The 27,094-nt window shown below is 46.7% G+C and overlaps 1 protein-coding gene across 1 annotated transcript in view; it reads left to right on the plus strand.

Moving 5' to 3' along the window:
* SCN4B (sodium voltage-gated channel beta subunit 4) overlaps positions 1-27,094 on the plus strand; it is a 147,892-nt gene that overhangs the window by 14,542 nt on the left and 106,256 nt on the right. The window lies entirely within an intron of this gene.

A 27,094-nucleotide genomic window follows, 5' to 3' on the forward strand; every position in this document is an offset into this window, starting at 1 on the left:
CCCACAAGACTTTTTTCTTGGTCATGTTCTTTGCCCTCAGCTTCTCACTTTCCCTTCTCCCAGAATCACCACCAAATCTAAGTTACCCCAAACTTTCAACAGGACCGCAATTGCTGCCGTCTGCTGTACTCCTTAGACTCAGTCTGCCTCACAGTGTGGCATCTCCACCTTTGAAACACTCATGGAATGTGCCTTTTGCTTACACAAAACTCATCCATTCTGTTCTTAGCTCCACCCTTGATAACTGCAACCTCCTCCTCCTTTGTCCATCCTAAATGACATGGCAAGACTGACTGTCCTATCTCATAACAGCACATTTCACCCAACTGCTGTGCAAATCTTTACAATGGTTTCCCATAGTCTCCTGAATCACCCTCCCCGACAAATGCCTAAACTCCACCAACCAATTATATATGTGAAAGCCCATCTTGAATTATTCCACCATATCCTCTGTTAGCTTTCCCTCTGATCTGAGCCTCAAGTCTGGTACCCAACTCTCACTACCACCTACAAAAATGCTCCTGTTCTCCTACCCACCTTTCAAATGTCCTTCCACGCCCAATCAGACATCTCCAGCCTACAAAAGCTATAAACATATAGGAAAACCTACTACTACTATTGTATGTTTCCTTGTAGGCCCTGACTACCATTTGTTTTTATTTTGCCAACCTTGTAAGTCGCTGTCTCAGGTCTGCTGTTTTTCCCACTATCCAGCACTGTATAACTCACAAGGTTAAAAATATTGCATTGGAATTCAGTTGCATTGATTACATATATTACAAGATGATGGCTATGCTCGCCTGTGATCTTTCCCATAGTGTTGCTCCTATAGTCCAAAGATACCCCTTATGTTGAAGGGACTGACAGAATACAACAGTCACACCATTAACCCTGAGTGAAGGTCTATTTTAAAAGCAGCGTACAGTGAACAAGGACTAACACACAGCTCTTTCTGGGCCTGATTTAGAGATACAGAACCAGATTAGGGGAGGTGGGCACAGGGGGCGAGTGCCCTCTGCCTCTCTCACCCAGGTCATCCTCTGAGAGGGCAGGGAGGCTGCAGTCTCCTTTCTTCCTGTCTGATGTGCTTATGCTGCCGCGCTGCTATATAGTGCCCAGCAGCAGTGGACATGTAAGAAGTGTTACTGGGTTGGTGGGCGCTATCACACCGATTGCCCCCCTGGATCTGCCCTCGAGGGCTGTGCTGACAAAAGGGGGAGGAGTGAGGGCGACCCTGTCTTAAGTGCTTGGTCCCCCAAATGCTTAATCCCTGCAGAGGTGGATGCTGCTGGTCCGCTCTAGTGCCTGTGGGCAAGAGTCGAAGGTGCAATAATATGCAAATGCCAGTTTTTACCTTCCTCTTGTGATCTAGCATGCACAGGAGAGTTCAAGCCGTTTTTGCTCCCCTATACGCAGTAGCACCGCCGGTGGTTTTTGACCATCCACCATCAGCGCACCTCACGATTACCATTGACACTTATATTAGCCTATGGCGGGTGCAGTATCTTTATCTGAGCATGGCCTGTATGGAAGCCGCTATAGGTCTGAGAACACAGCCCGCTACCACTGATATGCCTATGACCCTCCCAGGACACGCCCACATGGAGGATACTTTTTGTCTTCACTGCCCAGAAATGCCCATCGCTTGACTTCTCCATCCTGATACCAGCAATCCGTATGCAATAGCACCTCTGTGCATACAGGTATCGTAACGCATACTCCATAGCGGTTTCAAGAAATTTTTTTGCATGCGCAGAAGTAAACAGACGCTCAACTGCGCCAACGCTGTCATTGCGTTCTACTGACGTCCACCTCTGTTTCAGGCCCTCTGTCTCCCATGCAAACTTTAGGGGTCTTTTAACATACATTGAACTTTGTGCCTCAAGTTAGTTGGTTGAAAATCTGCATACAGCATATTTCTGTTCTTTCCTGACCTAGTGCTGCATATTATATAGGTGTATATTAATGTCACTTCTCTGCTTTGAGCTGAGAACATTTTTCTCACCGGAAAGAAGAGCGCTATAAATATCCCGTTATGTGTCAGGGGAAATAACCAATTACAAAGCAGCAGAGTATCAGCTGACGCAGAGAGTGTAACCCCCTTCAGTATAGCTAGTTGCTATGACCTCTGTGTCTCAGTAGAGTTTTCTGTAGGGTTATTATTATTTGTGGCTGTAAGGACAGAAGGATAATTAGGAAAAAGACATTATGCTTCTTCTTATGGTGCAATGGGATGCATCTGATTTTAACAAAGGGTTAATATACTTATCGGATGATTATGGTTTATGGTCATAGTATTATACGAGTGTTTACACCCCACCCCCGTCTTACCTCCCAGATACACCCACTAAAATTCACAGACCCTGTGTCCCGTTTTGTACTGTATCTCTGAGCGGTTGCTCTTTGCATCTCAGCTGATGGGTTGACCCCGTATGGTCGACATGGAAGAGGTCGTCAGGGTCATTAGGTCAACATGGAAAAGGTAGACAATGGAAAAGGTTGCTAGGTACAACAGGTCGACCCATAAAAAGGTATACTTAGAAAATGGTCGACACAAAAAAGTCAACACAACTTTTTTTTTATTTTGGTGATGTCATGTTCGCCGTTAGAGCACAGGGAACCCCAATTAGTGCACCGTGTCCTCTCGTATGGCTCGCTTTGCTTGCCATGTTGAGGGCAAGGTGCCTCGCTCTGCTACCGATGCGCCCGGCACAGATAACTATTCCCAGTGGTAAAAAAAACCCTTTAAAAGTTGTGTCGACTATATGTGTGTTGACCATTGTCATTTCTTCCATTTGAACCTGTTGGCATTTTGTACATGTCGACCATAAGCAGAGTTGACCTATTCTATATACCTATAGATACTGTAGGATACCTTTCTAGACTGCTTGCCAAGCTCACCGTGAAGCACAGTTCCATTATTTAACTTCTCTTAATGTGAGGTTTGATCCATTTTAATGCGTTACCTAAGTTGGGGGTGTGGACTAATGGCCAGGATGTCTGTGACTTTATTGGGATAGGCCAGTGGTTCCCAAACTGGATGCCTTAGGGAACTTGTAGGAGTGCCCTGGTTTGGTGGTCAAGGACCAAATAGTCACAACCAGTGCTCTTGGCTGCCAATAATAAAATATGTGGACAAACAGAGGCGAATCCTGTCCCTTACTCCATCACTGAACATAAGGATGACGGAAAACACAATTTACGTAATTGAATATTTTTTCATGATTTTCTCAATAAGAAAAAACTTTCAAAAACTCTAGGGTGGTGTGTTTCAAAAAAACTTTGGGAAACACTGGGACAGGCTTTTAGCAGTTGCTTGCAGCAGCCAATAAGCTTCTGGCTATCATTTATAAAATGATAGCTAGAGGCTGATTTGTTGCTTCAGTATGTAGAACTTTACTTAGAGATGAGCGCCTGAAATTTTTCGGGTTTTGTGTTTTGGTTTTGGGTTCGGTTCCGCGGCCGTGTTTTGGGTTCGACCGCGTTTTGGCAAAACCTCACCGAATTTTTTTTGTCGGATTCGGGTGTGTTTTGGATTCGGGTGTTTTTTTCAAAAAACCCTAAAAAACAGCTTAAATCATAGAATTTGGGGGTAATTTTGATCCCAAAGTATTATTAACCTCAAAAAACATAATTTACACTCATTTTCAGCCTATTCTGAACACATCACACCTCACAATATTATTTTTAGTCCTAAAATTTGCACCGAGGTCGCTGTGTGAGTAAGATAAGCGACCCTAGTGGCCGACACAAACACCGGGCCCATCTAGGAGTGGCACTGCAGTGTCACGCAGGATGTCCCTTCCAAAAAACCCTCCCCAAACAGCACATGACGCAAAGAAAAAAAGAGGCGCAATGAGGTAGCTGACTGTGTGAGAAAGATAAGCGACCCTAGTGGCCGACACAAACACCGGGCCCATCTAGGAGTGGCACTGCAGTGTCACGCAGGATGTCCCTTCCAAAAAACCCTCCCCAATCAGCACATGATGCAAAGAAAAAGAAAAGAAAAAAGAGGTGCAAGATGGAATTATCCTTGGGCCCTCCCACCCACCCTTATGTTGTATAAACAAAACAGGACATGCACACTTTAACCAACCCATCATTTCAGTGACAGGGTCTGCCACACGACTGTGACTGATATGACGGGTTGGTTTGGACCCCCCCCAAAAAAGAAGCAATTAATCTCTCCTTGCACAAACTGGCTCTACAGAGGCAAGATGTCCACCTCATCTTCACCCTCCGATATATCACCGTGTACATCCCCCTCCTCACAGATTATCAATTCGTCCCCACTGGAATCCACCATCTCAGCTCCCTGTGTACTTTGTGGAGGCAATTGCTGCTGGTCAATGTCTCCGCGGAGGAATTGATTATAATTCATTTTAATGAACATCATCTTCTCCACATTTTCTGGATGTAACCTCGTACGCCGATTGCTGACAAGGTGAGCGGCGGCACTAAACACTCTTTCGGAGTACACACTTGTGGGAGGGCAACTTAGGTAGAATAAAGCCAGTTTGTGCAAGGGCCTCCAAATTGCCTCTTTTTCCTGCCAGTATAAGTACGGACTGTGTGACGTGCCTACTTGGATGCGGTCACTCATATAATCCTCCACCATTCTATCAATGTTGAGAGAATCATATGCAGTGACAGTAGACGACATGTCCGTAATCGTTGTCAGGTCCTTCAGTCCGGACCAGATGTCAGCATCAGCAGTCGCTCCAGACTGCCCTGCATCACCGCCAGCGGGTGGGCTCGGAATTCTGAGCCTTTTCCTCGCACCCCCAGTTGCGGGAGAATGTGAAGGAGGAGATGTTGACAGGTCGCGTTCCGCTTGACTTGACAATTTTGTCACCAGCAGGTCTTTCAACCCCAGCAGACCTGTGTCTGCCGGAAAGAGAGATCCAAGGTAGGCTTTAAATCTAGGATCGAGCACGGTGGCCAAAATGTAGTGCTCTGATTTCAACAGATTGACCACCCGTGAATCCTTGTTAAGCGAATTAAGGGCTGCATCCACAAGTCCCACATGCCTAGCGGAATCGCTCCGTGTTAGCTCCTTCTTCAATGCCTCCAGCTTCTTCTGCAAAAGCCTGATGAGGGGAATGACCTGACTCAGGCTGGCAGTGTCTGAACTGACTTCACGTGTGGCAAGTTCAAAGGGCATCAGAACCTTGCACAACGTTGAAATCATTCTCCACTGCACTTGAGACAGGTGCATTCCATCTCCTATATCGTGCTCAATTGTATAGGCTTGAATGGCCTTTTGCTGCTCCTCCAACCTCTGAAGCATATAGAGGGTTGAATTCCACCTCGTTACCACTTCTTGCTTCAGATGATGGCAGGGCAGGTTCAGTAGTTTTTGGTGGTGCTCCAGTCTTCTGTACGTGGTGCCTGTACGCCGAAAGTGTCCCGCAATTTTTCTGGCCACCGACAGCATCTCTTGCACGCCCCTGTCGTTTTTTAAAAAATTCTGCACCACCAAATTCAAGGTATGTGCAAAACATGGGACGTGCTGGAATTTGCCCATATTTAATGCACACACAATATTGCTGGCGTTGTCCGATGCCACAAATCCACAGGAGAGTCCAATTGGGGTAAGCCATTCCGCGATGATCTTCCTCAGTTGCCGTAAGAGGTTTTCAGCTGTGTGCGTATTCTGGAAAGCGGTGATACAAAGCGTAGCCTGCCTAGGAAAGAGTTGGCGTTTGCGAGATGCTGCTACTGGTGCCGCCGCTGCTGTTCTTGCGGCGGGAGTCCATACATCTACCCAGTGGGCTGTCACAGTCATATAGTCCTGACCCTGCCCTGCTCCACTTGTCCACATGTCCGTGGTTAAGTGGACATTGGGTACAACTGCATTTTTTAGGACACTGGTGAGTCTTTTTCTGACGTCCGTGTACATTCTCGGTATCGCCTGCCTAGAGAAGTGGAACCTAGATGGTATTTGGTAACGGGGGCACACTGCCTCAATAAATTGTCTAGTTCCCTGTGAACTAACGGCGGATACCGGACGCACGTCTAACACCAACATAGTTGTCAAGGACTCAGTTATCCGCTTTGCAGTAGGATGACTGCTGTGATATTTCATCTTCCTCGCAAAGGACTGTTGAACAGTCAATTGCTTACTGGAAGTAGTACAAGTGGGCTTACGACTTCCCCTCTGGGATGACCATCGACTCCCAGCGGCAACAACAGCAGCGCCAGCAGCAGTAGGCGTTACACGCAAGGATGCATCGGAGGAATCACAGGCAGGAGAGGACTCGTCAGACTTGCCAGTGACATGGCCTGCAGGACTATTGGCATTCCTGGGGAAGGAGGAAATTGACACTGAGGGAGTTGGTGGGGTGGTTTGCGTGAGCTTGGTTACAAGAGGAAGGGATTTACTGGTCAGTGGACTGCTTCCGCTGTCACCCAAAGTTTTTGAACTTGTCACTGACTTATTATGAATGCGCTGCAGGTGACGTATAAGGGAGGATGTTCCGAGGTGGTTAACGTCCTTACCCCTACTTATTACAGCTTGACAAAGGGAACACACGGCTTGACACCTGTTGTCCGCATTTCTGGTGAAATACCTCCACACCGAAGAGCTGATTTTTTTGGTATTTTCACCTGGCATGTCAACGGCCATATTCCTCCCACGGACAACAGGTGTCTCCCCGGGTGCCTGACTTAAACAAACCACCTCACCATCAGAATCCTCCTGGTCAATTTCCTCCCCAGCGCCAGCAACACCCATATCCTCCTCATCCTGGTGTACTTCAACACTGACATCTTCAATCTGACTATCAGGAACTGGACTGCGGGTGCTCCTTCCAGCACTTGCAGGGGGCATGCAAATAGTGGAAGGCGCATGCTCTTCACGTCCAGTGTTGGGAAGGTCAGGCATCGCAAACGACACAATTGGACTCTCCTTGTGGATTTGGGATTTCAAAGAACGCACAGTTCTTTGCGGTGCTTTTGCCAGCTTGAGTCTTTTCAGTTTTCTAGCGAGAGGCTGAGTGCTTCCATCCTCATGTGAAGCTGAACCACTAGCCATGAACATAGGCCAGGGCCTCAGCCGTTCCTTGCCACTCCGTGTGGTAAATGGCATATTGGCAAGTTTACGCTTCTCCTCCGACAATTTTATTTTAGGTTTTGGAGTCCTTTTTTTTCTGATATTTGGTGTTTTGGATTTGACATGCTCTGTACTATGACATTGGGCATCGGCCTTGGCAGACGACGTTGCTGGCATTTCATCGTCTCGGCCATGACTAGTGGCAGCAGCTTCAGCACGAGGTGGAAGTGGATCTTGATCTTTCCCTAATTTTGGAACCTCAACTTTTTTGTTCTCCATATTTTATAGGCAGAACTAAAAGGCACCTCAGGTAAACAATGGAGATGGATGGATTGGATACTAGTATACAATTATGGACGGACTGCCACGGTTAGGTGGTATAAAAAAACCACGGTTAGGTGGTATATATTATAATAATAATACAATTATGGATGGACGGACTGCCTGCCGACTGCCGACACAGAGGTAGCCACAGCCGTGAACTACCGCACTGTACACTGGTTGATAAAGAGATAGTAGTATACTCGTAACAACTAGTATGACACTATGACGACGGTATAAAGAAAGAAAAAAAAATACCACAGTTAGGTGGTATATATTATAATAATAATACAATTATGGATGGACGGACTGCCTGCCGACTGCCGACACAGAGGTAGCCACAGCCGTGAACTACCGCACTGTACACTGGTTGATAAAGAGATAGTAGTATACTCGTAACAACTAGTATGACACTATGACGACGGTATAAAGAATGAAAAAAAAACCACGGTTAGGTGGTATATATTATAATAATAATACAATTATGGATGGACGGACTGCCTGCCGAGTGCCGACACAGAGGTAGCCACAGCCGTGAACTACCGCACTGTACACTGGTTGATAAAGAGATAGTAGTATACTCGTAACAACTAGTATGACACTATGACGACGGTATAAAGAATGAAAAAAAAACCACGGTTAGGTGGTATATATTATAATAATAATACAATTATGGATGGACGGACTGCCTGCCGACTGCCGACACAGAGGTAGCCACAGCCGTGAACTACCGCACTGTACACTGGTTGATAAAGAGATAGTAGTATACTCGTAACAACTAGTATGACACTATGACGGTATAAAGAATGAAAAAAAAACCACGGTTAGGTGGTATATATTATAATAATAATACAATTATGGATGGACGGACTGCCTGCCGACTGCCGACACAGAGGTAGCCACAGCCGTGAACTACCGCACTGTACACTGGTTGATAAAGAGATAGTAGTATACTCGTAACAACTAGTATGACACTATGACGACGGTATAAAGAATGAAAAAAAAACCACGGTTAGGTGGTATATATTATAATAATAATACAATTATGGATGGACGGACTGCCTGCCGACTGCCGACACAGAGGTAGCCACAGCCGTGACCTACCGCACTGTACACTGGTTGATAAAGAGATAGTAGTATACTCGTAACAACTAGTATGACACTATGACGACGGTATAAAGAAAGAAAGAAAAATACCACAGTTAGGTGGTATATATTATAATAATAATACAATTATGGATGGACGGACTGCCTGCCGACTGCCGACACAGAGGTAGCCACAGCCGTGAACTACCGCACTGTACACTGGTTGATAAAGAGATAGTAGTATACTCGTAACAACTAGTATGACACTATGACGACGGTATAAAGAAAGAAAAAAAAATACCACAGTTAGGTGGTATATATTATAATAATAATACAATTATGGATGGACGGACTGCCTGCCGACTGCCGACACAGAGGTAGCCACAGCCGTGAACTACCGCACTGAACACTGGTTGATAAAGAGATAGTAGTATACTCGTAACAACTAGTATGACACTATGACGACGGTATAAAGAATGAAAAAAAAACCACGGTTAGGTGGTATATATTATAATAATAATACAATTATGGATGGACGGACTGCCTGCCGACTGCCGACACAGAGGTAGCCACAGCCGTGAACTACCGCACTGTACACTGGTTGATAAAGAGATAGTAGTATACTCGTAACAACTAGTATGACACTATGACGACGGTATAAAGAATGAAAAAAAAACCACGGTTAGGTGGTATATATTATAATAATAATACAATTATGGATGGACGGACTGCCTGCCGACTGCCGACACAGAGGTAGCCACAGCCGTGAACTACCGCACTGTACACTGGTTGATAAAGAGATAGTAGTATACTCGTAACAACTAGTATGACACTATGACGACGGTATAAAGAAAGAAAAAAAAATACCACAGTTAGGTGGTATATATTATAATAATAATACAATTATGGATGGACGGACTGCCTGCCGACTGCCGACACAGAGGTAGCCACAGCCGTGAACTACCGCACTGTACACTGGTTGATAAAGAGATAGTAGTATACTCGTAACAACTAGTATGACACTATGACGACGGTATAAAGAAAGAAAAAAAAATACCACAGTTAGGTGGTATATATTATAATAATAATACAATTATGGATGGACGGACTGCCTGCCGACTGCCGACACAGAGGTAGCCACAGCCGTGAACTACCGCACTGTACACTGGTTGATAAAGAGATAGTAGTATACTCGTAACAACTAGTATGACACTATGACGACGGTATAAAGAATGAAAAAAAAACCACGGTTAGGTGGTATATATTATAATAATAATACAATTATGGATGGACGGACTGCCTGCCGACTGCCGACACAGAGGTAGCCACAGCCGTGAACTACCGCACTGTACACTGGTTGATAAAGAGATAGTAGTATACTCGTAACAACTAGTATGACACTATGACGACGGTATAAAGAATGAAAAAAAAACCACGGTTAGGTGGTATATATTATAATAATAATACAATTATGGATGGACGGACTGCCTGCCGACTGCCGACACAGAGGTAGCCACAGCCGTGAACTACCGCACTGTACACTGGTTGATAAAGAGATAGTAGTATACTCGTAACAACTAGTATGACACTATGACGGTATAAAGAATGAAAAAAAAACCACGGTTAGGTGGTATATATTATAATAATAATACAATTATGGATGGACGGACTGCCTGCCGACTGCCGACACAGAGGTAGCCACAGCCGTGAACTACCGCACTGTACACTGGTTGATAAAGAGATAGTAGTATACTCGTAACAACTAGTATGACACTATGACGACGGTATAAAGAAAGAAAAAAAAATACCACGGTTAGGTGGTATATATTGTAATACAATTATGGATGGACGGACTGCCTGCCGAGTTCCGACTGCCGACACAGAGGTAGCCACAGCCGTGAACTACCGCACTGTACTGTGTCTGCTGCTAATATAGACTGGTTGATAAAGAGATAGTATACAATACATACAACAATATACTACTATACTGGTGGTCAGGCACTGGTCACCACTAGTCACACTGGCAGTGGCACTCCTGCAGCAAAAGTGTGCACTGTTTAATTTTAAATTAATATAATATTATGTACTCCTGGGGGCTCCTGCTATAACAACCTGCAGTGCTCCCCAGTCTCCCCCACAATTATTATAAGCTTTGCCTTTTATACATTGATGTGCAGCACACTGGGCTGAGCTGAGTGCACACAGACTGAGTCACACTGTGTGACTGGCTGCTGCTGTGTATCGTTTTTTTTCAGGCAGAGAACGGATATAGCAGAGAACGGATATATTATATTAAAATAAATAAAAGTTAACTAACAACAACTGCACTGGTCACTGTGGTAAACTCTGTCTGACTCTGCACAATCTCTCTCTCTCTTCTAATCTAATTTCTAATGGAGAGGACGCCAGCCACGTCCTCTCCCTATCAATCTCAATGCACGTGTGAAAATGGCGGCGACGCGCGGCTCCTTATATAGAATCCGAGTCTCGCGAGAATCCGACAGCGTCATGATGACGTTCGGGCGCGCTCGGGTTAACCGAGCAAGGCGGGAGGATCCGAGTCTGCTCGGACCCGTAAAAAAAACATGAAGTTCGTGCGGGTTCGGTTTCAGAGAAACCGAACCCGCTCATCTCTACTTTACATGCAACTTGAATAGCGAAAGGGTAAGAGAGGAAACGATCAATACATTATCGGAAATAAAGAGTAACAATTTACTAACGGCGGGATAGCATTTAATGTCTGTTTTAGGAGTTCTGAGAAACTTGGAGAGGATCAAAGTGTTTTTGTAACCTGCCTGTGAGGGCATTGGGTGATAGTGGAACAATTTGTGTCACCTTGGAGAACACAGGCATTTGGGGATTACCCAGAGTGTATTTTCAGGACTCGATAGCTCAAGTTTCCAGTCTCAAAGACGAGCGAGACATGGAGTATAAAATGACATTATTTATTACAGGAAATAATAATAAATGTTATAAATATACAGATTGTATTTAGAATAGCGAAGCACTGATTTATTTACACCACTTCCTGCGGTGATAGTCAAAGGAATATGAGATTATTAGTAATACATGTGGAACCTTCAATGATAAATAGGACATGGAGAGCAGGTGTAACCTTGGTATGGTCTGTATATTATACACAAGGTGACACAGCGGTATAACGGTAATATCAAAGGGAATTAGGATCTGTAAACACATGCTTGCTAAAGGGAAATTCAAGGGGTTTCAAAGCTGGCGGCCAATCCTTGAATAACATTGAGAAGAAGGGATTTTAATTGGGGGTCAATGTTTCAGTGATTGCCCAGAGAGCTGTGATTGATGGCTAAAGCGTGACTTTGCTGGGGGCTGTTAGAGGATATTCATTTTGTAGATAACACACAAATACTCAACACGACAGGAATGTGTATGAAGAATCAGTGTATAAATAGAAGGGAGAGAGAAAGAGATAGGAAGAGACATTGCATTGAAATTTAATTACTGGAATACGCTGAATTAATTCTATGAGATTAGAGTACTGCAAAAACATTTGATGAAAAATTGAAAAAATGTTTATAATAATTGTCAGCCCCCACAATTAGTTTTGCATTCAATGACTACAATTTTTGCAATCCAATTTTCAAACCCACTGGATTAAAACGTAATGGAGTGTCTGTTTCGCTAGCCCGCAGAGTGAGAAAAGTAACGGAGGCTCAGTTTATGGCGGACTAGTTTTGTATCTGCAATTGCCAAGTTATCAGAAAGAGGGCGCTAGAACATTATTGGGCCTGATAGTCATGCAAATAGCCCTTGTTTTTCAAGGGTGCGTGCGTCTGTGTCGCTATAAAGTCAGTAAATGCGTCCTATGGGGTGTACGCACAGAGGCGCGGTTGTGATTGAGACGCACCGTGTCGGAAATTTATTGGAAATGTCTTGGGTGTTCCGGCGTAGTGAATGGTATTTGCTGTTCATGTCTAATGATTTATGGGAGTGTCGCATGCTTGTCGCTCAACACGCTGTGAACTAATCCCGCACATCGGAGACTAGACTCTGGTAAAAGTTTTGCTGGTGCGACCACTGGTTGCATCTAAAGATGCACCAAGTGGTATTTCAGGATCTAAAGACGCTCAAAGTGAGCAACTCAGTCCTTGGTATAATGGGTGGAAGGTGTGCCGCGCACACGGTTCCCTGGGTGGGGCCCACACTGCACACCCTGCACCCATTTAGTCTATACTTACCCCTCTGGGGTCCCACGTCGCCTGTGGTCATTTTCCCAGTGTTTCGCACATGCATAGTGAGAAAATTACCGGAAAATGGCCGCTGCACCATTTCCCCAGAGACCTGTGCACTAGACTCTGGCACAGCTCTAGGGTCTCCTAGTGACCCTAGTGCTGACAGAGTCACTAAGCTGCCAGCTAGATAGTAGGGAGCACAGACGGAGACTGTACACAGGCCCCCTCCTCTCTTAATATGCCCCCGCACAGCTGTTCACCATTGGAAGGGCTGATACTAGCATTAGCATATGACAAAGACTTCTGCTAAGGGGCTAACATTAAAATACTGAAATTCTGTGTATCTAGGAAATAAAAAATATGGGGCTTTTGTTCATATTTTGATCAAAACATTTAAGCTTGCAGCCCATCGTCAAAGGGACCCCTATTCTCTGCAAGTCCCTACACTAGCGTATGTACGCAGCACACCACTGCAGATACATGCACTCACCTCTCAGACATAAGCGTTTCTATCATGGGTGCAATGTGTGCTGTGCCCTCGGCCCGTTGGGTCCAATGGGGGCTTACACTGCACCCATTGCACCCATATTGTTTTAATCTTTCCGGAGTCCCGCCACGGGCACTGTAGCCGCAGCAATAAATGACTGACAAAATGGCCGCTGCGCATGCGCAGTAGGTAATTAGTCTTCAGACCATGGTGGGCGCCATGTTTCCAGACCTGCCATGCGCAGTAGACTCTGGCACAGTGCCGGAGCCTGTGGCGTCGAGAAGAAGAGGGGGCCCACCTGGAATCTGCACACAGGCCCCCTTCCTCTCTTAAAACGCCCCTGCCCTCAGGTATAAGGGGTAACATCTGTACAAGGGCTGGTTTATGAGCTATGTACACCCAATTTATTAGGTTAAAATTACCTTATATTACATGGTAATAGCATTACCACCTCACAGCAACGGGTTAATCCTGTCAGGGGCCTAGCTGTGTAGATTCTGTATGTTCTTCCCTCTTTTTTATGTGGATTTCCTCCCACACTCCAAAGACACACTGGTAGTTAATTGGCTTCCGATTAAATTAACTCTGGGACAGGGGCTGATGATGAAGGATTACATACTGTCTGTAAAGCATTGTGTCAGCTATATAAATACCTGGCAATAAATCTATGCAGTCACAGAGTGCTGCCCCACATACAGACAAAGATGTACAGCATTGGTGTAAATGAAGCATATTGCTAACAACTGGAATAATGCATGTATATTTCGGTGGGACAGTCCTGACTTACGTTTATTTATTTATTAACAGTTATGTATGTAGCGCCTGCGTACTATCTTGCGCTTAGGAACACAACAGTAATGTTGGGGTTTGAACAGAGAGACAGAGGGGGATTTCAGTGGATTGTTCCTCTGTCTGTTGATTAGGAAGGCTGTCGGTATTACGATGTATTCCCCTATTCCAGTAGGATGGAAGGTATTTCCGTTAACACACTTCAGAAATGGTGTTTTTATATGAAAAACTGTGGTGATGTCACAGTGCCAACTCGCGTGTAACGTAGCCATGACCCTATCCCGTTTTAACATTGGTCAGTTTTAAGAGTTATGATAATGACCTGTGTACAAGCATAATAACTTCACAACTGATTTACAGCAGAGTGGGCACAGGCTTTGGGTCAGTCAGGCTCTGACTTGTTAAGCTTGTAGTGCTTCAACGGGAGGATCAGGCTAGAACAGCTGCAGCGCCTGCTCCGTTGATGCTTGGTTCCGAGTCCCTGGCTCCTGGCGGGGCGATTCCACAATCGGTAACTGATCCACCTTGGCTCCATACCAATGGAGTTTATGGCATCGGGGTTTGTAATAGTTTCCTCGGGATGTAGTTAATATCCCAGCGGCCGGTATCCTGGCGTCGGTATTCTGCCGGGATTCCATACCCAACATGTTTCCTCTTATCTGGAATGGTTTTTCGAGGATCCTCAGCTGCGCACGGTGCAAAAGCGGCTTTCCTCTTCCAGGGCTCCATTAGAAGTTCACGATACGGGGGAGGGTGAACTTCTGGAGACTGACGTCATCTCTGAGGGTGAGGAGCTAGAGTTCTCCTCTTGTAATGGCGAGGAAAACCTCATCGCGGCTGTGTGCTAATTTTTCGACTGCTTAGAGGTGGATTCCCAGGTGGAGGCTGTGGGTCCGTTCATGCGTCAGTGCAAGAAGGTTGTTACTTTTCCATCTTCTTTGGATCTGTTCAATCTCATTGGGGAAGCCTGGAAGGTAAGAAGTTCTCTGTGCCTCGCAAATTTTCTTTGTTTTTTCCACTGCAAGTGTATCATGTATCTAAGTGGGAACTGCTGCCCAAGGTTAACGCTGCGGTTGCACATTTAGCTAAGCAAACAGCTCTTCCTGTTCACGGCTCTGTGGCCTTTAAAGGTACACTAAATGAAAAGTTGGAATGTTGTCTCAAGTCTATTTTTATAGGCTCTGAGGTCCTTATCCGACCTTTATTAGCCTCGGCTTGGGTGGATCGAGCCATGGAAACTTGGACCGACAAACTCATAGAGGGTCTTCACGACGATTCGTCAAGGAATTCCCCCCTGGTATTGCTGGAACAGCTTTGCGGTGCAGCGGAATATGTGTGTGATGCTGTGCAAGACTGTGCTCAGATGGCTTCCAAAGTTTCAGCTATGGCTGTCTCGGCCTGTAGGGCTCTTTCGCTCTGTGCTTGGACTGCAGATTTGGAATCAAAAACTTCCTTGGAAGCTTTTCCATTTGGTGGTGGTGGTGTTCTTTTTAGACCAGAACTAGATGCCATTGTTGCCCGGGCTACAGGAGGAAAAAGCACTTTTCTTCCGATGGCTGCCCCTAAACAGCAGGGTCCATGTTTTTTAGCTTTTCATTCCTACTTTGGAGGAGTATCCACTAGAGAGACGGCCAGGGGCTTCTTCTTCACCAGCAGGGGTTCAGCAGCAAAGGGTTGGTTTGCTGGTGCCATCCGACATTTAATTGCTAAGGATCCAGAGTAGCCTAGCACCTGACAGGTTTCCCTCTCCACCCAGTATGTTCACCAGTCTGAGGGCGGTTGCTCCAGTTCAAAGACTATTGGTTGGAATCATCTTCAGACTCCTGGGTGCGGGGCATCATTTCCAGAGATTACATCATCGACCTCAGGAGTCCACCACCATGGCATTGTTTTGCAATTGCTCTTCTCTCCGGGATGCATAGAGGAGGGTGGCCTTAATTCATCAGTTCTCTCCTTGTGGATGGCATCATTGCTCCAGTACTTCTGCTGGAATGGAAACTGGGCTTGTACTCCAACTTGGTCTTTGTTCGGAATCCGAATGACTCATTCAGGTCGATTTCAATCAGTAATCCAAAGCATGGAGGCCAACAAATAATTGTCCTCATTGGACGTCAGAGAAGCTTACAGCCATGTTTCAGATTTGGGAGGGTCATCAATCCCTCCTTCCTTATGCAGTTGGTTCCAATCACTACCAATTCCAGGCATTAATAGCAACGGCTCTGCATGTTTTCACCACGATCATATTGTTTATGGTGAGCTTATCACGCAAAGAAGGTATCACGGTCATAACTAACAGTATTTAGATGATCTGCTCGTGAAAGCTGATTCAGCTTTGCAGTTACAACAGCATCTATATCGCATGGTTCAGGTACTTCAGGATTATGGATGGATCCTGAATTTCAAACAGTTACCCGTAATTCCTTGTCAGCATCTCCAGCTGCTGTGGGTGGTCTTTAACACCTCGCTCCAAATGGTTTTCTTCTGGAATCCAAGGCACGGACCCTACAGAACGTGGTCACATCAGTACTGTCAGCATCTCGTCGATCTTGTTGTGCACGAAGCGACCTTTACGACCAATCGGTACACCAGGTTCCATTTGCGGGAATTCCACTGGGAAATTCTCCAAAAGACAACACTTGTCAATCTCTACATTGGTGGCTAGTTATCTATCATCTCCTCCAAGGTCAATCCTTGATCACAATGTATTGTATCATTGTGACCACAGTCGCAAGTCTCCTCGTATGTGGTGCCGTAACATCACATCTTCGGCTCCAGGGCCTTTTGGTCACCTTCCGAGATGTCTCTGCCCATCAATGTGCTCAAGCTCTAAGCCATCTTTCTGGCTCACATTTAGACGGACTCCACGACGGTGGCCTACTTAAATCATCAAGGAGGTACAAAGAGCACGGCAGAGGTGGCCCAAATACTTTCCTGGGCGGAGATCTTTGTTTCCACATTATCTGCGATGCTAATTCCAGGTGTGGAAAAACAAGATTTTACTTACCGGTAAATCTATTTCTCGTAGTCCGTAGAGGATGCTGGGACTCCGTAAGGACCATGGGGAATAGACGGGCTCCGCAGGAGATAGGGCACTTTAAGAAAGCTTTGGATTCTGGGTGTGCACTGGCTCCTCCCTCTATGCCCCTCCTCCAGACCTCAGTTAGGGAAACTGTGCCCAGAGGAGATGGACAGTACGAGGAAGTATTTTTGTAAATCTAAGGGCGAGATTCATACCAGCCACACCAATCACACCGTATAACTTAAGATAAACTTACCCAGTTAACAGTATGAACAACAACATAGCCACGGTATCACCGAAAACTATAACATAACCCTTATGTAAGCAATAACTATATACAAGTCATGCAGAAGAAGTCCGCACTTGGGACGGGCGCCCAGCATCCTCTACGGACTACGAGAAATAGATTTACCGGTAAGTAAAATCTTATTTTCTCTAACGTCCTTGAGGATGCTGGGACTCCGTAAGGACCATGGGGATTATACCAAATTATTATACCAGGTTCCTGACCATGGCTATGAGTTCCTGAACCTTTTCGATCGGAAGAAAAACCTTTTTCTGGTCTGTGTCTAGGATCAGGCCCAGAAAGGTCAGACGCGTTGTAGGAACTAGCTGGGACTCCGGTATATTGAGAATCCAGCCGTGTAGCTGCAACGTCTTCATGGACAGAGACACGCTGTCCAGCAACTTCTACCGAGATCTCGCCTTTATTAGGAGATCGTCCAAGTATGGGATAATTGTGACCCCCTGCCTGCGCAGGAGCACCATCATTTCCGCCATTACCTTGGTGAAAATCCTCGGGGCCGTGGAAAGCCCAAACGGCAACGTCTGAAATTGGTAGTGACAGTCCTGTACTGCAAATCTCAGGAATGCCTGATGGGGGGGGGGGGGGGGGAAGGAAATATTAGAACATGAAGGTATGCATCCTTTATGTCCAGGGACACCATCCAATCCCCCCCCTTCAGGCTGGCGATGACCGCCCGGAGTGATTCCATTTTGAACTTGAACCTTTTCAAGTACAAGTTCAGAGTTTTCAGGTTTAAAATGGGCCTGACAGAACCGTCCGGTTTCGGGACCACAAACAGGGTTGAATAATATCCCTCTCCCTGCTGGAGATGAGGAACTGTGACAATCACCTGTTGAACATACAATTTTTGGATTGCTGTCAACACTGACTCCCTCTCTGACGGGGAAGTCGGCAGAGCCGATTTGAAAAACCGGCGAGGAGGCAAGTCTTCGAATTCTAGCCTGTATCCCTGAGCAACAATCTCTACTGCCCAGGGAACCACCTGCGATTGAACCCAGACGTGGCTGAAAAACCGAAGACGAGCCCCCACCAGATCTGCCTCCCCCCGGGAAGCCCCAGCGTCATGCGGTGGACTTTGCCGACGCAGGGGAGGACTTCTGCTCTTAGGAACTAGCTGTGTGCAGCTTCTTTCCCCTGCCTTTTCCTCTGGTAACAAATGACGATCCCCGCACCTTCTTGTTTTTATTGGAAAGAAAGGACTGCATTTGATAATGAGGTGCCTTCTTACTATGCTGCGGGGGGGACATAAGGTAAGAAATTCGACTTACCAGCCGTAGCCGTAGAGACAAGGTCCGAGAGGCCGTCTCCAAACAACTCCTCCCCCTTGTACGGCAAGGACTCCATGTGCCGCTTAGAATCGGCATCTCCCGTCCACTGCCGGGTCCACAGGAGTCGCCTAGCAGAAATAGACATAGCATTTATTCTGGAGCTTAATAAACAAATGTCTCTCTGATCATCTCTCATATACAAGGCAGCATCTCTGATATGCTCTATGGTCATTTGAATGGCATCCCTATCTAAGGTGTCAATCTCCGCAGATAAGGAATCTGCCCATGCCACAACTGCACTACAAACCCAGGCCGACGCCATAGCCGGTCTAGCAATAGTACCGGAGTGAGTGTAAATGTGCTTCAAGGTAATTTCCTGCCTGCGATCGGCCGGTTCCTTGAGGGAAGCCGTATCCTGAGAAGGCAGTGCCACCTTTTTGGACAAGCGTGTCAGCGCCTTGTCCACTTTTGGTGAAGATTCCCAGCGTATCCTATCAGTTTGTGGAAAAGGATACGCCATAAGAATCCTTTTGGGAACTTGTGGTCTCCTATCTGGAGAGTCCCAAGCCTTTTCGCACAATTCACTTAATTCAAATGATGATGGAAAAGTGACTTCAGGCTTTTTCTCTTTATACATGTGTACCCTCGTGTCAGGGACAGGGGGTTCCTCAGTAATATGCAAAACCTCTTTAATGGCCATAATCATGTACCGAATACCTTTTGCCACCTTCGGCTGTAATTTTGCATCTTCATAGTCGACACTAGAGTCAGAATCTGTGTCGGTATCTGTGTCATCGATCTGGGATATGGTGCGCTTCTGAGACCCCGACGGGCCTGGCGCCACAGGGACAGGCATGGACTGGGTACCTGACTGATCCCTAGCTTCTGCCTTGTCTAACCTTTTATGCAATAGATTGACATTTGCATTCAAGACATTCAGCATATCCACCCATTCCGGTGTCGGCGTTGCCGACGGCGACCTGACATTCAAACACTCCCCCTCCACAGTAAGCGAGCCTTCCTCGTCAAACATGTCGACACACGCATACCGACACACTTCACACACACAGGGAACCCCTTTCCTGAAGACAGTATCCCTGTCAAGGCCCTTTGGAGAGACAGAGAGAGAGTATGCCAGCACACACCCCAGCGCAATGATCCTGGAGACCAACACAAAATGTTTTTCCCGAGCAGCTCTGTGTAATATGTAAACCGCCAATTATGTGCCCCCCCCCCTCTCTTTTAAGCACCCTTTCACCGTGTGTAAGCAGGGGAGAGTCCGGGGAGCTTCCTCTCAGCAGTGCTGTGGAGAGAAAATGGCGCTGGTGAGTGCTGAGGGAGAAGCCCCGCCCCCTCGGCGGCGGGCTTCTGTCCCGCTCAAACTTAGTAAAATATGGCGGGGGCTCTTTTATATACATGTACAGAGCCCACCTGTACATGTATATAGGAGGTCATTCCGAGTTGTTCGCTCGCAAGGCGATTTTAGCAGAGTTGCTCACGCTAAGCCGCCGCCTACTGGGAGTGAATCTTAGCATCTTAAAATTGCGAACGAAGTATTCGCAATATTGCGATTACACACCTCGTAGCAGTTTCTGAGTAGCTTCAGACTTACTCGGCATCTGCGATCAGTTCAGTGCTTGTCGTTCCTGGTTTGACGTCACAAACACTCCCAGCGTTCGCCCAGACACTCCTCCGTTTCTCCGGCCACTCCTGCGTTTTTTCCGTAAACGGTAGCGTTTTTTCCCACACGCCCATAAAACGGCCTGTTTCCGCCCAGTAACACCCATTTCCTGTCAATCACATTACGATCGCCAGACCGATGAAAAAGCCGTGAGTAAAATTACTAAGTGCATAGCAAATTTACTTGGCGCAGTCGCAGTGCGGACATTGCGCATGCGCATTAAGCGGAAAATCGCTGCGATGCGAAGATTTTTACCGAGCGAACAACTCGGAATGAGGGCCATAGTCTTTTTGCCATGCAGAGGTTTATATTGCTGCCCAGGGCGCCCCTGCGCCCTGCACCCTTACAGTGACCGGAGTGTGTGAGGTGTATGGGAGCAATGACGCACAGCTGCAGTGCTGTGCGTTACCTCAGTGAAGCTGAAGGCTTCTGCCGCCTGAGACGTCTTCTGACTTCTGTACTTCTGGCTCTGTGAGAAGAACGGCGGCGCAGCTCCGGGGGTGGACGCCCAGTAAGAACCTGCGTTCACCCCCTCTGGAGCTAATGGTGTCCAGTAGCCGAGGAAGCAGAGCCTATCTTTGACAAGAAGGTCTGCTCCTCTCTCCTCAGTCCCTCGATGCAGGGAGCCTGTTGCCAGCAGTGCTCCCTGTGAAAAAGTAGTAAAAAGTAGAAAGAAAAATCCAAACAAAAATACTTTCAGGCAGAGAACTCTGGAGAGCTCTCTGCACTGCACCCATCTTGCTCTGGGCACAGTGTAAAAACTGAGGTCTGGAGGAGGGGCATAGAGGGAGGAGCCAGTGCACACCCAGAATCCAAAGCTTTCTTAAAGTGCCCTATCTCCTGTGGAGCCCGTCTATTCCCCATGGTCCTTACGGAGTCCCAGCATCCTCAAGCACGTTAGAGAAATTGGGAAGTAGATTTCTTCAGGAAAACCATGTTTCACCCAGGCAGTGGTCTCTAAATCCTTCTGCCAGAGGTCGAAACCTTTTTACAGGTTGTGGTGAATACTCAACCACCGTTTCATCCGCCTGTAGCTCTGTGGGATCTTAATCTGGTTCTCTATACGGTTCCTTCGTTCCAGCCGAAGGTTGCTTCAGCTTTATACTGGTGTTTCATCCTTCAACAACTTCCAGAGACCGGGATGAACTGGCTCTTCTGGACATAGTTTAATCTCTCCAGATTTATTTGGTCAAGACCTCTGTCCAACGCAAAGATTCTTGCCTTGTTCTTTACGACACACATAAACGCGGTTGACCGGCTACTAAGACCATTGCATGTTGGATCCACTCGGTCATCACTTAAGCCTATGCTAGTGCAGGGAGACCGGCACCAAGCCAGGTGTCAGCACCTTTCACTAGGGCAGTGATGACTTCTGGGCAGCGCGACATGGGGCTTTGACAGATCAAGTCTGCCGTGCAGCCACCTGGTCCTCCGTTTACTTGTTTCATGTCTTTGCCTCCGTTGATGCCCAGACGTACTGGCATGATGGGGTTGCAGGGGGGAGGGGCCACACTCCCACCCATCCTGCAATCCCATGGTCCAGTGTCCCACAGCCTGCTTCAGAGAAAAGGATTCAACAGTAAGTGACCAAAAATCCTATTATTATGTGGTACAATATCAAGACTGTAATGCCAACACATTTAGGGGTCTATTTACTAAGCCTTGGATGGAGATAAAGTCGCTGGAGATAAAGGGGTACATTTACTAAGTAGTGGTAAGAGTGGAGAAGTGAGCCAGTGGAGAAGTTGCCCATGGCAACCAATCAGCACTGAAGTAACATCTATACAATTATACAGAGCTGCTGATTGGTTGATGGGGAAATTTCTCCACTGGCTCACTTCTCCGCTTTTATCACTGCTTAGTAAATGTTCCCCAAACTACCAGCCAGTTGGCTCCTAAGTGTAATTTTTCAAACCCAGCCTGTGACATGTGATTGGCTGGTACTTTATCTCCGTCCACTTTACCTCCATCCAAGGCTTAGTAAATAGACCCCTTATTTCTGGCAACCAATAGTATTAGTATAAACAGTTAATACCCTTTGTGTGAAGGACATTTATAAAGACTGCCATCACAAGCTGTTATTGTATATAAATGTGGTGAGTTTTTCTACTGCTGCAGTTTTTGGGAGTAGAATTACTTATGCACCAGCTTTTTTTTAAATGCTTCCCTGCTTTCCCCCTCCTCAAGGAATAGCTGTCTGGTGCACGGTGTGATGCAGTGTGTTTAATGCAGTGGGCTTTGTGCAGCGGTATGCTGCCTTAGTGCTTACACGGACAGATCAATATTACAGATGGCCTAACAGGAAAACCTCTCTCATGTCAGGTGCCCTCATTCTGGGAAAATCACAGCAGTGACATGTGATACTGGCTGCATAATATATTCAGCATGTACTGAAGGCACCACAGAATGGATTCACATTATTCCTTTGTACATTTAGATGTATAGTCAATTCATAGGCGATTCTATAATGGGTGCAGTGTGTGCGGTGCACACCGGCCACTGGGTCCAGGGGGCCCACACACCGCACACACTGCACCCATATATTATACTTATCAAACCGGAGTCCCGCAGCGGCGGCACTCCAGTGCGGGCATAAATCACTCGGAAAATGGCCGACTCAGCCTTTTCGGAGTTATTTGCGCATGTGCACTGGAGATGTCCCCCGGAAACAAGGCGCGGGCGCCATTTTCCCGGAGACCTGCACATGTGCAGTAGGCTGTGGCATTATGGCAGAGTCTACTTCCGGAGAGGAGGGTTCCTGCGACGGAGGCTGCATGTGGGTCCCCTGAGTCAGTTCGTGGGTTGGTCTGTACTGGATGATTCTTGATATATGTCTGGGTGAATATTGAGTGTATGCTATTCAAATGTAAAGTCAATTCCTAATTGTAAGTGCCCTTATTCACTGTAAGCTAGAAACTAAATACAGCATGCATGCTTAAATGCTATTATATTTGAATACAATTATCATAGGCTTTGCTGGTGCACCTCAGATTATTGGCGGTAATTCCAAGTTGATCACAGCAGGGAATTTTTTAGCAGTTGGGCAAAACCATGTGCACTGCAGGGGGGGGGCAGATATAACATGTGCAGAGAGAGTTAGATTTGGGTGGGTTATTTTGTTTCTGTGCAGGGTAAATACTGGCTGCTTTATTTTTACTCTGCAATTTAGATTGCAGATTGAACACACCCCACCCAAATCTATCTCTCTCTGCACATGTTATATCTGCCTCCCCTGCAGTGCACATGGTTTTGCCCAACTGCTAACAAAATTCCTGCTGCAATCAACTCAGAATTACCCCCATTATACAATATGTAGACAAAAGTGATTGGACACTGACAGCAAACAGATCAATGAGATTTTATTGACGTCAGTACTGTGTAGGTGCACCACCTGCAGAGATTACTGCAGACACCCTTCTTAGCAACCTGTCTACAAGTTCCTGGACATCAGCAGGCGGTGTGTTTTACCTTTCCCCTTAAGCACAGTGACCAACTGCGAAACTGAAGAAGGTCGAGTCGGTCTAGAACGCACTCGTTGCTCCAATTCCTCCCAGAGGTTCTCAGTGGGATTAAGATCTGGACTCTGATCTGACCAGTCCATCCGGGTTACCGAATTTCTGTATACCAGTCCAGAGTCGCCCTGGAAACATGACATTGGGGGTCATTCCGAGTTGATCGCTAGTGAAAAATGTTCGCAGCTCAGCGATTAAGTGAAAAAGCGGCACTTCTGTGCATGCGTATGCGGCGCAGTGCGCACGTGCGACATACTTTCACAATGGCGATGTATTTTTACACAAAGTCTAGCGACGCTTTTCAGTCGCAATGCCAGCCGCAGAGTGATTGACAGGAAAGGGCCGTTTCTGGGTGTCAACTGACCGTTTTCAGGGAGTGTTTGGAAAAACGCAGGCATGCCAGGAAAAACGCAGGCGTGGCTGGCCGAACGCAGGGTGTGTTTGTGACGTCAAAACAGGAACTGAACAGTCTGAAGTGATCGCAAGCGCTGAGTAGGTCTGGAGCTACTCTGAAACTGCAAAATTCTTTTTTGTAGCCGCTCTGCGAGCCTTTCATTCGCACTTCTACTAAGCTAAAATACACTCCCCAATGGGAGGCGGCATAGCGTTTGCACGGCTGCTAAAAACTGTTAGCGAGCGAACAACTCGGAATGACCACCATTGTGTAGCCTTTTAAGTAGATAAAAGCTCTGTATATACAGCCTATATAAATGTTTTATTACAAATCTTGCCACACTCGGCGCCGCCAATTTACTAGCTGGCATGTGTCTGCTGGCCAAGCACCTCAGGATTGCCCTGTTGCCTGGGTCCAGCATGGCGTGGGCGCTGCAATCATGCCTGAAGTCAGCTGAGACGGTTACAGCCATTCGCAGAGTCTCTACTCTGTCCACTCCTGTGTGTGAGCTCCTTATTTATCCGCTGTCTGCCAACTACTCATTACTAGTACAACTAGTCTTCTAGGTCAGTGGTTCTCATACTCGGTCCTCAGGACCCCAAACAGTTCATATTTTCCAGCTCCTCCAGCAGGTGCACAGGTGTAGTCATTACTCACTGACACATTTTAAAAGAGCCACATGTGGAGCCAATTATTTCACTTGTGATTCTTCTGTGAGGAGACCTGGAAAACATGTACTGTTTGGGGTCCTGAGGACCAAGTTTGAGAATCAATGATCTGGGTATTCCTGGTCTCCTGCGTCAGAAGCGGATCTCTTTACCTGGGCGCCAGCATCTGTCCTAGGGGCCGATTCAGACCTGATCGCTAGGCTGCGTTTTCGCACAGCGGGCGATGAGACACAAACTGCGCATGCGTATGCACCACAATGCGCAGGCACGGCTACAAAGCAGGTTGCCGCTCAGCGATGGGTTTGTGCGAATGATCCATTCGCCCGGGCGGTCGCAAGAAGATTGCCAGGAAGACGGCGTTTGTGGGTGGAAACTGACCGTTTTCAGGGGGCGTTTGGAAAAACACAGGCGTGTCCATGCGTTTGCAGGGAGGGTTCCTGACGTCAATTCTGGTCCTGAACAGCCTGATGTGGTCGCAGCGACTGAGTAAGTCCTGGGCTGTGCAGAGACTGCACAAAATCTGTCTGTGCAACTCTGCTACACATGTGATCGCACACTCGCACAGCTGAAATACACTCCCCCTGTAGGCGACGACTATCCGATCGCAGCAGTGCAAAAATCTCTGCCCAGCGATTAGGTCAGAATTCCCCTCCTAGTCTGGTGTTATTCAGAGTACTCCTATTTCTGCTACTGATTCGGCTCTGTGATCTGTGATCCTGATTCTGCAGCAAGGAATCATCATCTGTGCTCCCTGCTCTTACACCAGTGTGCTGTCTGCTGCCTCCAGTGTTACCTGCGCTTCCAGCTGCAGTCTGCTATTCTGTAGCCTCCTGCATGAAGTCTCTGTGTACGGACCTGCTACCACTGACTGTCCCCAGTTCTACAGCTGCCATTGCAGACACACATATCCTTATAGACTGAATCATCCTGTATTCATAAGCACTCACATGTTCTAGTGTAGGTTATATTAGTATAGCTACAAGCGTGTCCCTTTACACTGTGGTATGCATCGCAGCTCACAGGTCGCGGCATAGCGGCTCCTACGCTGTGTGCTCCGTTATGCATAGACTGCAGTGGGAGATGGCGCTCGAATGCGCACGCTTCCCATTGACTTTTATGGGAGCCGGCAGCGATACTAACGCTCGCTGCATGCCGCGATACGTATGCATCGCTATCCCGCTACAGCGCACTGCTATAAGCAGCAAAGCTGCAGCAGAACACATCTGTTCCACTGCCAAAGTAGCACGTGCTTTAGCCTATGTTTGCTCTATCCTCCTGGGGATCCTTAATGTTTGTGGCTACCCCCTTATATATTTGCAGGGATATCCCACAAATTTTGCTTAAGAAATATGCCCCTAACTTAGACCAGTGTTTTTGACAGAAAAACATGCGTTGACCATTGTCATGTCAACATTTTGAATATGTTGACCTTTCATACTTGTTGGCCTTAAGCACTGTCGATATTTTGTACCTGTCGACCTGATGTGTGTCGACCATATGGCAATATAACATATAATGACTGTCGACCAATACATTGACGATTTATCATCCGGGTGCCATGAGCCAGTGTGGGGTCCCGCTTTCATAGTATCAAACGTTCCTACTCGTTTCCACGCAGCGCTAAAGCCTCTAGGGGTCCATAAAATAAAAAAAACATTTGGGCTTCCCTCCTAGAGTCCTGTGCTGAATAGTACTGGGCATCTTCCTGGCACCACTGGGGCGGCGGGTGCCAAGAGAATAGTTATATGTCAGACTAGATCATAATCTATTATGGAACGTCATATGCCAGCAAGCCATGGCAGATATGAATTGGCATGCTGGAACTTGTGTTACTACCGGCTCAGCTTGCTTACAACAATACTATTTCTTTTAACTTCTATAGCCAAAGAAAATCTACAGTATGCCACTTCTGTATATATACTGTATTAAAGGAAATCACCTCCATCATTATTAGGTCTATTGTAGGACTACGGTTCTACATGGTAACTTTTTTTTACAAAAAGGTAAACCTCTGAAAAATAATCACTCCCACCACCATGATGACCCCCGCCTGTATCTATGTAAGTGCTTAGCCGGATAAAGTGGAGCTATGTCGCCCCCTCCCAGCACCAGAGATAAGAGACAAGTTGCACCCTCTTAGCATCACTGGCAGAATTTTCCTGCCCCCAAAGCCAGGATTCACACAAGGTCACAAGCTTCTGTGGCTTCCAGATCTTTGACGTCAAGGACATGCTATGCAGGGACACACAGCCCTGGCCCCTCCCCCGTCCCTCATCCCAGGAACGTCCCAGCACACTTCT

This window comes from Pseudophryne corroboree, chromosome 10, assembly GCF_028390025.1.
Source record: "Pseudophryne corroboree isolate aPseCor3 chromosome 10, aPseCor3.hap2, whole genome shotgun sequence".
Lineage (NCBI taxonomy): Eukaryota > Metazoa > Chordata > Amphibia > Anura > Myobatrachidae > Pseudophryne > Pseudophryne corroboree.